This window comes from Pan paniscus, chromosome 10 (assembly GCF_029289425.2).
Source record: "Pan paniscus chromosome 10, NHGRI_mPanPan1-v2.0_pri, whole genome shotgun sequence".
Classification (NCBI taxonomy): domain Eukaryota; kingdom Metazoa; phylum Chordata; class Mammalia; order Primates; family Hominidae; genus Pan; species Pan paniscus.
This window is the reverse complement of record NC_073259.2, coordinates 94,782,923-94,797,288: the sequence shown is the minus strand read 5'-3', so window position 1 is coordinate 94,797,288 and position 14,366 is coordinate 94,782,923. Positions and strand designations below refer to the sequence as shown.

The following is a 14,366-nucleotide window of genomic DNA, read 5'->3' as shown; positions in this document are numbered from 1 at the left end:
TTGTGGGGCTAACAACTCCAAAATTTGTGAGGCAAGCCATTCAGCAGAAAACTCATGCAGGAATGATGTTATAGATTTGAGGCAAAATTATTTGTCTAGAAAACCCATATTTACTCTTCAGGCTTTCAGTGATTGCATGAGGCCATCCACATTATTGAAAGTAATCTGCTCTGCTAAAACCATGTTAAAGTCAACTAATTGTAGGTTTTAGCCACATCTGCACAATGCCTTCACAGCAACATACAGATTAGTATTTTATTACATTATTGACTACTATAGCCTAACCCAGGTTGATATATATATATATAACTAGTCATCATTGTGTTGTGAAGAAATTATTTGAGAGACTCACCATGAATTAAAAACTAAAGTCTGATTGAATACGTTAACATAGGTAAAGGAAAAAAAATGACCATTATGTTTCAGACCATCATGGAAGCAAAGAAGGTGAGTAACAGAGGAAAATATTGACAAAACTCTTCTCAGCTCTGTCCAGGGCACAGAAAGTTTGATCAAAACATCACTAATTTTTAATTATCTGTGGAAGTCTGCCCTAAAACAGAGATGGATATATTGGGAATATATAGCCTAATTCCATTATACAGTCAATTTGTCTATCTTTTCTTGTTCTAACTTCTTACTCTACAATAAATATAGTTATTTGGTTTCCTAAATAGACTATTTTCAGGGAAAAATATCTCTTCTCAGGCTGCAATCCATGTGGCAGTTTTATTTTTCATGTCCCTTTACAAAATTGCCATTCTGATTGTGTGCATTCATCTTTTAAACAGCTTTATTGAGATATAATTGAGCTATAATATTGCTACACATATTTAAAGTCTACAATTTGATTAGTTTTGCCATATGTATACACCCATAAAACTAACATCACAATCAAGATAATGAATATGCATCTCACCCCATTTGTAATGCCCCTATGCAATCCTTTCCTCCCTTCACTCCTGCTTGCTAGCAACCACTTAGCTGCTGTTTGTCTAAAGATCAGTCTGCCTTTTGTAGAATTTTTATATGACATTATCAAGTACATTCTCTTTTGATCTGTCTTCTTTTATTCAATACAATTATTTTGAGATTTGTTTATGCTATTGCATATAACAAGGATCCATTATATTTTACTGAGGAGTCAAATTCCATTGCATGGAAATATCACAAATTATGTATTCTTTCATCTGCTAATGGATATTTTGGTTGTTTTGGTTCAGGGCTATTATAAGTAGAGCTACTACGAATGCTTACAAGTCTCTCTATATAAATATGCTTTCGTGCCCTCAGGTAAATATTTAGGAGTAGTACTTATTTGTTTACATTTTTTTAAAACTGTCAAATTATTCTCCAAAGTTGTGTGATTTTTACATCCACACCAACAGTATATGAGTGGTCCAGTTGCTTCACATTCTTTTCAACACTTAGTATGGTCAATCTTTTTAAATCTTAGGCAGTCTAAATTTATAGTACTTTCTCACTGTGGTTTAATTTGCATTTTCTTAATGACTGATGATATCAAGCATCTTTTCATCCACCTATTTTCTGCTCATATCTTTTTGTAAAGTGTTCAAACCATCTGCCTACCTTTTAAATTGAGGGTTTTTTAATATTGAAGTTTGAAAGTCCTTTATATGTATATATTTTACAAGTCCTTTTTCAGATATATGCTTTGAAATAGTCTCCCATTGCGTGACTGCCGAGACCATCTCGGGCTGGTGACCCTAACCCAGTGGTGCTAGAGGAATTAAAGACACACACACAGAAATACAGAGGTGTGAAGTGGGAAATCAGGGGTCTTACAGCCTTCAGAGCTGACAGCCCCAAACAGAGATTTACCCACATATTTATTAACAGCAAAGCAGTCATTAGCATTGTTTCTATAGATATTAAATTAACTAAAAGTATCCCTTAAGGGAAATGAAGGGATGAGCTGAATTAATTGTAGCAAGAACACACCCTTAAGACAGAGATCGCTCAGGCTTTTGTTTGTGGCTTAAGAATGCCTTTAAGCGGTTTTCCACCCTGGGCAGGCCAGGTGTTCCTTGCCCTCATTCCTGTAAACCCACAACCTTCCAGCTTGGGCGTTATGGCCATTATGGACATGTTACCTTGCTGGAGAGATTTTATTTATGGTCAGTTTTGGGGCCAGTTTATGGCCAGACTTTGGGGGGCTTGCTCCCAACAGTGACTTTTCAGTCTCTCAACATTGTTTTTTATAGGTCACGAATTTTAACATTAAAGAAGTCTAGTTTATAGATTTGGTCTTTGTAAATCATGCTTTTGGTAATGTATTTCTGAAATCTTTGTCTAACTCAAGGTTATAGAAGTTCTTTCCCATGTTTCCTCTAGAAGTTTTATTGTTTCAGGTTTGACATTTAGGTCTATGATCCATTTGAAATAAATTTTTGTGTATGGTGAGAAGTATGAAATGAAGTTTTACTTTTTGCATATGGATAGGCAATTGTTCCAGCAAGATATTTTAAAAAGGGTATATTTGTTCAATGAAGTGCCTTCATACCTTTGTCAAAAATCTGTTGTCTAGATATGCATGGGTCTACTTCTGGACTTTCTATTCTGTTATCTTTAATGGTCATTCTATCTTAACAATTTGGCTATCTTGAATGCTGAAAGAAATTAAGGAAAAGCTAAATAAATTGAGAGATATCCTATGTTCATGTGTTGGAAGATTAAATATTGTTAAGATATTGATATTCACTAAATGAATCTATAAATTCATTCATGTGTTCCAATCACAGTTCTCACAAAGGAATTTTATGGAAATTGACAAGCTAATTCTAGAACTATTATGAAAATCTAAAAGACCTAGAATAGCCAAGGCAGTTATTAGTGGCAACTTGCTTGCTTTGACTATTCTTGATAACACTAGACGATTAGTGTTATCTGATTTTAAGTCATTTTAAAACTGGAATAATCAAGAGAGTGTGGTATTTGTGTATGTATTCACTTTTTATGAAATTTTGTGTTTAAAATTCCTAATCTAATAAACTGTGGAACATTCATGAGACTAAATGTCACTAACTGAATGATTGAACACTAGACACAGGATTTAATTAACTCAACAATACAAGCTTTATCTCACAGAGACAAATTATAAGTCCAACAGGCCAGAAATATCTCTTTAGAGCACAAAATAACTTTTCTATATAAAATACATAGAAGCTTTTACTTGGCGAGCATTACAATTTAATTATCTCATTCAATCTGGTGATACATCATTATTATGTTTGATATGCTTTTATAAGTCTCTGTGTCTCATTGTGCTCCAAGACATATGAAAATAATATAAATAGCATTTATTCTTCATATCTTAAAACATGTTATTGAATATATGGTTTATATCAGTTAAATGCTGAATTAAGCCTGGTCCTAACAAAACTTTTGAGATTTTATAAGCCTAATTTTGCAATATACTCTTCTATTTCCTTATTATAATAGTATTATCACATTTTATAGCAATTTACATAACAAAAGCTGAAGGAGGATAGGCTTGTGTTGATATTTTGCCTTTCTTAAGGCTTTAATTTGCTTATTGACATGGTGTAATTTACTACAAATCATCAATAAATTAAGCAATGTGCTTTGAATTTTCTAAGAAACCACCATCTGTAATTTGTATTTCTATAAAGAAGTTCATGGAAAATAGCAGTTATGCTAAAGCTATTAATTAGAGTGGTAGAAATAAGAAACTCAGGATATAAATATAAGTCACTTTAAATTCAAAGCTAGTCTGTCTTGAGATGTCCATTACTTAGCTGAGTGCAGGGGCTGGATTCAGGGAGTGGGAAGGAAAAGCTAAAATTTCAATAGTTTTTACCTGTTCTTAATCTTCTTTGATTTTGTTCTAATTTTACATCTTCATAGGATATTGGATTTTTACATCTGCACACTTACCTGGTTAATATTCGTTAAAAGTACAGCAGTATTCTCACAAGTTGATAGACATAAGAAATCAAGAAAAAATGTAGAGTACAAGAAAATTTCTACGACCACATGGCTCTATATTTTTTTGGATTGCTTTAGTGTGTTGTAACTGAAACACTGCAGTAACCTAAGTTTCTAGAATGTTCCTCAGTGAATATTCTCTAGTAGATTGTCTACCCTGACATTTTGCATACCAGTGGATTTTGTTGGAACTATTTTTCAAACCAGTGATGAACCCATTCCCTCCATTGGTTCCTCTCCTGGCACTGGTGTTCTAAGTTCTTAATCTGTAAGATCTCCTTACTGTGTTCTCATCCCCTTGGTTTATGATGTGCAAGGCTCTTACAGTATGAGCTATTGAGGTAACTTACAACCCTCTCATAGCACTTTAAACAAACACAAGCTCTCGTAGATGCTGGCTGACCAGGCCATACTCCTTAAAGTTTACCCTTCAGGTGCATTTCTAACTGTTAAAGTCTAGCCTACATGTCTGGCCTGAAGTTTCTGAAAATTAATGCCTCCCAATTCTGCCCTATTAGCCTTCAACAATTGTTGACTAGAGTTGATAAAATAAAATATATACTACCTCTTTTATCCCTAGGTTAGGATGTCCTTGTTCTATATCGACTTGCAAAGCTCCCCAGAGAATTGAGGTCAAGTTACCTATATTAGTAACTAGCATAACAACACAACTTGCATCACCTCTTTTTCTCTTGTATTTCTTTCTTATTCCCTTAGTAGATTTTACTATAATATCTTCCCAAATATAATATTTTCATTTGAATTGTTATCTGGGATCTTTTTCTGGGCAAAACTGAAAGACTACCATGGACAAGTTTGTTTTGTTGTGTTTTTGTTTGTTTGTTTGTCTAGGCAAGCATCTCACACTCAAATGCCTTGGAGGTGAGTCAAAAAATAATGAAGGTAAAGCAGATCTCGTTTAAAATGATTGGGAATAGTGGGTAGAAAGTATAGCCCGTGACTAATGATATTCAAGTTCACTTTTAAGACACCATACAGTACAAACAAGAACATGTCTTCAGGCTGAATTCAGCCTCATCTATGTAGGGACTTTTCTGATAAGAGTAATTGGTAGTTTCAGCTTTTTCAGCTGAGCTATAACCTTCCTTGGACATATGTTCCTGCCTATGATACTCCACTTTAGTTCTTATGAAAGGATTGGCCACATTTGAATAAAGTTACCAGAGGCTTACTTAAACCAAATTATTTCTTCTCTCTCTTAATAGACTCTTCTCAAGAATCTTCCCATTTGTCTAAATTTTGACAAGATATACCTCATTTCAGTTCAGTCATATGGGAACTAGGGAGATAAAATCAACAATCCAACAAATACATTGATTCCTACTATGCTCAAACCATATGCGAGATATTCTTTCAGAGATTCAAGGTGACCAAAGTTGCTCCTACTGAATAAACCTTAATCCTCACCATTCAACCCAGGCAAATCTATATTCTCAGTGCCTATTAACATACATGTAACTTGGCTACTGACATCAGTTAGAATATGTGCCCTAGCTAAATGGGACTCTATTTACTGAAGAAAAGCCTTCCCTCAAAAAGGTAGAAGTCATTAAAATTTATGCAGTGATAGTCATAAGTTTTTATTTTCACACTGCACAATCTCCAAAATTGGCAGCATTCTTTGCCATCTGATGCAATGTTTTCCATCTACTTAGAATTAAGTTGTTTAACATAAAAGCCAGATTTGTCTTTAATTATTTAGTAGGGGGAGGAAAGTTGTAAAATTGACATTTTTAAAAATTAAGAGAAAATTTTAAAATCTGATACATTGTTTGGTTTTCTTTCTGTTACCTAATTTATAATTTTTTGAGGGCAATGAACTGTCTTTTAAAAGGAAAAATCATGTCAAAGTAAGATCAATTACATACTATTTCCTCATAAAATAATTGAATGAAGTTATAGGGTTAAATTAGACATCTTACAGACGCAAAAGTTTCTATGTATTTTATGCAAATTAATGCAATATAATACAATTAACAAGACACAAGACTGGTCATCTGTTGAAGTACTCAAGAGGTTGCATATTGTCTTAATTTATTTCTATATGATACTAAATATTGAATAAAATATTTAAAGTGCATCTATTGTTTAGAAGAATGGAAAGTTAGCAAATAAATATTTGACTACTGAGAAAAACCACGATTCAATTATGTCTGATTACTCTTAACATTACTTTAAACATGTTTGTTTGCAGCTATTTTTGCTGACTAGAAGATAATTGCTGAAATAAGTGTAGTTTAGGCAGGTTTACGATATGTAAACCAGATGGGGTGAGTACCAGAATGAGTGGGTAGACAAAAAGAAAACAATGTGTCAGCTACTTTTTAAATAAGCTTGGATGTAATTGGAAAAAAAAAAGGTTAAAAGAAAATATATTCCTTTCAGCTTAAATTTAAAATTAAGCACTCAACACTTTTAAATATTAATAACTATTGTGAACACCTACTAGCTTCTTTGGCTGAATTACCTACTAATATACTAAATTTTTTAAATTTTCTTTATTTCTTGATAATTTTGTTAAGATATGGCTTTGTAAATGTTTAAAAAAATCAAACTCTAGCAAGATAGTCAAATTCACATCTTATACAGTTAAAGTCTCTATGGATACTCAGTTATTGATTACCATCTCCCTCTGATATGTTTCTTTGCTTTACATGATATGACACACTCTGTATTTCTGACCCTGACTACTCATTCTCCTACTCTGATTTCCAAAATTCAGCATGGCCTCCAGTTTTGTTCTTGGGGCTCCCCCTCCTCTTCTTATACATGGCTCTTGACCTCATGTAGTATTTTTATCACGTATTTCCTAAATGTTAAAGTCAATTATCCTTGAATAGATTTGCATGTAAGGTACATGAGCCAAAATTCTTAGAGATTCAACTTTCATTGAGGAGTAGACTTGGAAATAAAATGTTTAATTTCTGGCTCTTCGCCAGGCTTCCAGTTTCTATAATCATAAATTCTTGATATTATTCAGAGGCCAGAGGCAGATTTTAAGGTAATTATACAATTAGAACTGTTTGTTACAGTTCTCATTGCCAATATTATATGAAAATGAGTTGATGACACTGTCCTAATGACTAGATTAGTGTGCCTTAGTAGTCAACTACTTAGTATGACTCTTTAGCCTATTAATAGGTCAAAGCTTAGCACCTTTTCTTTGAGCTACACATGGCTTGGTCAAAGGAATTTTGCACGTATTTACATCTCTCTAATCAGATATCCACTGATAAATTGATAAATAATAATGCAGTGAGTTAAACAGGGCTTGGTTCCTATTTGCTTATAAATTTAGTATTGATGCTAATCAAATTAGCTTTCTTGACATTAATTGTGATGGGTAACTTATGTGCTACAGAGCTAACTGTTAAAGACTTTAGCATCACACATTCATTGTGTGGATAGTTTCTCTTCTGCATTTGTCACAGTACTTTGGGTCATTCCTTCCTCATACGCGCAACTCAGGTCTATCGTCTTTCAAATTGCACGTATCAGCCAGTTATTACCAGCTTTTTTTAAAAAAAAAAAATTTCCTTCCAGCTACCACTGAACATAAAAGACTATTGGCAGTTTTTAATTTTACTTTAGACAGCGAAAGACATGTCTGCATGTTTAGAATGCCAAGTAGCTCTATAACTGTTGTCAATTATATTAACTAAGAGAAAATTATAGTGAAATTTGCTCTGAAAAAGAAAAAGATCATTGCCCTAAAACCTTTGTTAACACATAGCTGTCCAAATGCTATTGTATTTTTCATAATTTAGCTATGTTTCATCCAATTTAGGACAAAATTTTAGAGGACTTAGAGAAAATACAATTTTAAAGAGAAATAATTGTGAAATTATTCGTGAGTAGCTAGTTTAATATGAATTATAACAACCTCCACACAAGTACAGGCTGATTAAATAGTTGAATTGAGTAATTGTTTTGAAATACACGCCTAGTTGGACAGCCATTTAAATTCTCTAACAAGCTGCACAGTCCAGAAAGTTTGTAAGCCATTTAGGAAAATGCAACTTACGGCTCAACGGCATTTCTACTAACATTTAGAAAATTATAGTTTGAATTGAAAATGATTTTAAGTATAAATCAGTGTTTAAAGAGATTTTACATACATTAACTCATTTAATCCTCACTGAAATCCTGCAGGATAAGGAGCACTGGAGGATGCTCTGAGTTTATCAGAGATTTGTCCAAGATTACACAAATAGTATTGAAGTACAGATTCAAACTCAGTTCATCAGGTTCCAAGTTTAGTGCCACCCTCATCACTTCATTTATATTTAAGCACCTAGTATGAGTCATTACCTGGTAAGTACATCAGAGGATGGAAACCAAGAACACAATTCTGAATAAGACAATATTTTTGCTTTAAAATGGCTTTAAATGTAGCAAGCGAAACAAACAAGTAATTAGATCATACTATTTTGTTAAATTATCACATCCAGGGTAAGTATGAGGTGTCTCTATGGAAACTCAGAAGGAGACATTACCTATATTTGGAGGGGGCTCAGAAAAGATACCTAAGGTGATATTTGTTGATCTTCCTGTAATTAGTCAGGTCTATGGAGGTGAAGGACTGTTCCAGAAGAGAAGAGTGAGGAGCATGTAGAAGGATCAGAGGTAAGAGAAAATGATTATTGTAAGAGAAAATGATTATTGTTGTTTGTTAAGTGAACTGTGAATAATTCACTGTATTTGAAGTTTAGTATTTCAGTGAATAATAGTCCTAACTGAACAGGTTCTCCAGCCTTCTCAGGAACATTTGGCGGTCTCTGGAGATGTTTTTGTATGTCAGAATGACAGAGAAGTGGTATTACCAAGATTTAGTGAGTGTGAGGATTTCATTACAAGGGTAGTCCAGTACAGTGGGTAATTTTCCCACCCTTAAATTATACTTGTGGTCTCCTGAGCAACATAAATAACAGATCACCAAAAGCTTTGGAGGATAAATCAGTACATTTGAACTGTCCTCAGAGGCATTTAAAGGGTGTTAAGGCCCCTGGGCCCCTAAAGGTTTTTAAACAGAGGTTTAACACAACAAAATTTCTGCTTTAAAAGGATCCTTCTAGCTGCCTTGTGGAGAATGGGTTAGAAGAAATGAAAATAGACAGACAATACCACAAGTGCTTGCTCTGCCTTGAATAGGAAAGTCTAAGAGAGCAAGAGAAATTTAGCCAGCACTAAGAGAATTTCACTGCATTGACTACTCACTGGGAAATGTGGATGCCAGCTTTCTGTGAGCAGAGTGAATGAGAGGGGATGAAATGTTCTAGAAGAACAAACTCCAGTAATAGTCCTCACCGAGGCTGGAGCAAACACCACTTCAGAGAATGGTGATGTTCCCTTTTTTAGAGATAGACAGCTCTATAATTCTGCCTCATTAAAACAAATGCCTGAAATCTTTGTTTGGCTTAAGTTCCTGAAGCTGAATTTCTATTTCTACAGCTGAAAGAAATCTTTATTGATTCATATGGGGGTATTCAGTCATTCCATATCTTGATTCTGACACAAATTCATTACCAGAGACAGGGACTCTCAGTTTAAATTTTTGTAGTTTTATTAAAAAGAAGATACTTTAATGGAGCCAGATTTACTCATTCATTCATTCATGCACCATTAATCAAAACATGATTATTATGGGCATTGAGTTAAGCATTCAACAGATACAAATCATGCTAAAAATTTGGTTTTCTAGGCCAATGTTTCTGGCATTCATATATTTTCCCCTCTATTTCCAAGGGTTACTATTATCTTGCTGTTTAACTTCCTTTGAAACTTAACCACACTGTAAAAACCCATGCATGCTATATTGTAAAGTTGGACTCCAGAATAAGAAGTAGAAATGCAAAGTCAACATTATATTCAAGAAGTATGTGCATATCTTCTGAAATTGGTACTTCATTTATACCAAATGTGTCTTCAGTTCTTCAAAGTAAAAAATACTTTGATTACACAGAAATTTGTTCATTCTCCAGATGCGAACTCCTTCATTTACATGACCATTTTGAATCTAAATATGTATGCCTTTCTTGGTATCATTCAGTTATTCCAGACCTTCCATGTCATTTTAAAAGATGAAATGTCTTTCAGTAGATGGTGAAGAGCCCATTTTTTTTAAAAAAAAAACTTTATTTTGCACAGGTGTAACACAGGTGGTACACCCTTTCCTCTCTGCCCCATAGGGTGTAGCTCTAACTACCCTCTAGGGAAGAGAAGGTTGGGTGAACAGCCTTACTATTTCTCCAGCTCAGTAATTACCTGCAGGCACATTCTCTTCACTGTCCAGGAGTACTTAAGGAGATTGCAGGCTGATGCATGCAGAACGGATTTGCATCATGGTTCTTCCACAAGTCACTTCAGCCTCTTCCCCAGAACCAATACACATTTTAAGCTTATTATGTTTCAATTTTTTTTAGTTGTCGGGTTTGGATCCTTGTCATAAAATTGTTCATACTGTGGTGGAGGGCCCTCAGATGTGGTGCAGCTATTTTTTAAGTGACACACTTGAAGGAGAGCTTTTACCACACAGAATCTCAGAGTGTGTTCTACAAAGACACACCCACATCCATACTCATAGACTCCTAACTCTGGATTTGTTATGCTAAGAATGTCCTGGATTTCATAATAAAGCACCTTGAAATAGTGAATAATGAATAATGGAGAATCTAAATCACTTGTGTTTTTTTTTTTACCTCATTATGAGAAGTGCTGAGAGCTGGCATTTATCACCAGTGGTTGCTTCAATCCATTAAACCAATCCACGGAGAGGCAGAGTTCCACTGGAGTTTTAGATGAACCAAAATGTACTATGAACTTGGATGGAGTGAAGGAGGAGAGATTTTGCAAGATTCTTCTGTTTCTTTCTTGAAACACTGTACAAGTGTGCTACATACACTCTGTTTACCGTTCTAGGTTTCCCGTTTATTCTTCCCCACCCTGCTTTGGCACCAGAAAACAAACCTTTACTGTCTTTATCAATCATATTTTTTTTTCCTTAGCAACCTATTGAGTCTGGGTAATGGAAGCTATCCTCAGGAGAGAATATGGTAGAGTAGAAAGAAGTTGAGTTATTTAGTTCCGTGGTTGTCTCCCTAACTGGCCATAAATTAGCCCTTGCTGAGTTTCTCTACCAAATTTTACAGCTCTTGTGGAGCAGTACTCTCTTGTAGTTGCAGCTACAGCACCAGCTTCAGCCTGCTGTAAATTTCAGTACATGTTCCTTCCCACTGCCTCAAGCCAAGTAATATTAATATCTCCTGCTGTTGCTCAGCTCAGGGTGCTTCCATACGCCTTGTTGGTTTCTTTGAACTTGTCCTTATACTCTGAAACTGCCCTTGCATTAAAGTCTCCTAAATCACTACATTTTGAGTGTGCCACTTTTTCCTGCTGATACCAACGTTCATACTACTTAATACTTAATAACAATTTAATTGAGTAAGAAAAAAAGACAGCCACACTTAACTGTGAAAAATAAAAGTAAATTTAATTTTACAGCTGTCAAATTTCAAATGCCTGACTAGTATTTCAGGAGTCAGCTGTCTAAGTAGTAATCCTATAGAGATGGAAGACCAAAGAGGTATCTGGGATGGATATTGATTTGCAGTTTAATAAAATTTATGAACCTGGAAAAACCTGGGCTTCGTTTAACAATCTGTAAAATTAAGGAAATGTATTCATTATTTTCTCTGTGCTTTCATACCTGTGAGTCTTTATTTCGTACTATCCGGCTAATTAGCAAAACAGGAACTTTAGGGACCCAGAAATCTATCATAGCCAGAAAACTTATGTGAAAGCTGTAATGTCTTATTTTGTGCCAATACTTTCTAAACATTTACATCAAGTGTAAAATAATCTCTTCAAGAGAAAGCTGGTTTTCCCCTGGGATACATTATCTTTTAAAATATAAAAGGTATATGTACCATAAGTTATTAAATCACTGAAGTATGCATTGCAATTTTCAACAATATATAATTGAGAATATATTTTCTTTGTATATAATCTATCTCTAATGTTAAAAAAGTTTTAAAGTTACACAGTATGGCTATTTCCCTAGTTCTTTGTGAAGAAATGCTTATATTAACTCTGCAGTACTTATTGTGTCTGAATGGAAGCCAGAGAGTAACCTGAGACTGACCCCGAAATGACACTTCTAAACACACACACACACATACACACACACATACACACATACACACATGCATACACACATACACATACACACATGCAAAACACACATACACACATGCATACACACATACACACACATATATACATAAACACATTTTTCTTGGAATAATGAAAGTGTTACATATTTTGCTCTTTGAAATATTATGCAAATGTCTGTGCAGTGTAATAGCTTTAATTTGGGAATAACAAATCACCTGTGAACACTATTTAATCAAGATGGAAGATTTAAGATATGTTAGTATTCTTTTTTTATTATTGATTACATGCCAAGATGGTTCCTATCTTTTCATATTTATTTACAATTCTATTAAGAGGCTCTGAATATATACTAATTAACTATGCTAAGGAGTGTTTGCCATTTTTCTACCAGGATAATGCTGCATAACCTCCAGAAACTCAATGGCTCAATAATTATTCATTTAATCTCAGTAGTCTTCAAGTCCACTAATCTCATTTAGGCTAAACAGACTAAACCGGATCACAGGGTTTGGTTCATGTGTATTCATTCTGGGAATCTGACTACAGCGAAAATGGCAAACTGAGGCATGTCATACTCATGGAGCAAGGTGGAAGCAGAAACACATAAATGCAACATCTCTTAAGTCACTATTAAGCAGAAACACATAAATGCAACTTTTTATTAACTCTGAAGTTTCATCTGCCCCTTCTTTAATGGTTAAAGCAAGTTAAAGAGCCATGCTTAATATTAATCAATTAAGGAAGTATACTCTACAAATACTGAACATGCAGCAGGCACTTGAGAAAAAGGAAGAATTTTTACAAACAACAAAATATACCAAATAGGGAGTGCAAAGATAGATTTATTCTCAGTTGGTTTTAGTTAATCAGCAAATATTCACTATGCTTTTCTTCAGAAACTTGTATCGGGGAGTGTACAGTGTGAGGTAAATAATATATGAAATATGAATCTCTGATAACCCTAAACTCAGAAGGTGACCCAAGAAACCATAGAAATAAGAATAAATATATAAATTAACTGCAAAGAACCATAGACTAACTCCACCTTATTAATTTTCAATGTCTAAATAAACGAATAAGCCTTACAAGTTAAAGGTACATAATCAAATATGTGAAAATAATGTTGTTTAAATATAATACAGAAAACAATTTTGTAAACTGTTTTACTTGTTTACTTTTAAATATGTAGTCTAAAACTATGGAAGAGTTAAATAAATTCTACTGTTCATGATAGTTCTTTATTATATTTAGTATTCTAAAGGGAGATCCTATTCAAAAGTACCATCTCAGGATTAGAAGAGTCCTTAGATGACATGAAAATCTCAGGCAGTTGGGTAGGAATAAGAGGAAGATGAATCATTGTGCACAAGCAAAACTATTCTTGCATGAAATTTCTGAAATCTTTGGGGGTGCTTTCTATGAGTAGTGTCAGAGACTGATTCTGCGTAGTCATTTTGTATTCTGAGTTAAAAGTAAATTTTATTTTGCTTCTTGACAATCATATAAAACAATTTTCAAGCATTACACTTCAGATAACTAAAATGCCACCAAACAAAACACGTTGGTTTTCCAATTTTTAAATTAATATTTCTAAGCCACTTTTTTGTTTAGTTACTGTTATGCAAAAAGTGAGGAAATTACTACATTCAGTGTGTTATTTTAACAATAATATGCATTATAGTTTCAAGAGACAAAAGAGGATCATATAAAAATATTATACAGCAATTTCTATGTTTGATAACTTGGAACAACTGAAAATAAAACCAAATAATTTAAAATATAATCTAAAACCATTTTAAATGTCTTTATTTTAAATTGTTTTTATCCCATCCACCAATGATGGGCCCTTAGGTCTTTGCTATTGTCAACAGTACTGTGATGAACATACGAGTGCATGTGTCTTTTTGGTAAAACAATTTATTTTCTTTTGGGTATGGAGAACATAATCCTAAGTGAATAAACCAGGAACAGAAAACCAAGTACTGCATGTTCTCACTTACAAGCGGGAGCTAAACATTGAGTACACGTGAACATAGCGATGAGAACAATAGACAATGTGGACTACTAGATAAGGGAGGGAGAGAGGTGGGTGTGGGTTCAAAAACTACTGATTAGATACTATGCTCACTACCTGGGTGACGGAATTTGTATTCCAAACCTCAATATCACATCATATACCCATGTAACAAACCTGCAAATGTACT

At 34.0% G+C, this 14,366-nt stretch overlaps 1 protein-coding gene across 2 annotated transcripts in view; it reads left to right on the top strand.

Moving 5' to 3' along the window:
- The window catches only part of MGAT4C (MGAT4 family member C), an 860,657-nt gene that overhangs the window by 81,522 nt on the left and 764,769 nt on the right, over positions 1-14,366 (top strand). The window contains exon 2 of one of the 2 annotated variants that reach the window (XM_063593178.1): positions 8,551-8,616. The exons of the other annotated variant lie outside the window; for it this stretch is intronic. The gene's annotated coding sequence lies outside the window, so the exon portion shown is untranslated. The remainder of the gene's footprint in view (positions 1-8,550; positions 8,617-14,366) is intronic. 2 annotated transcript variants of the gene reach the window in all.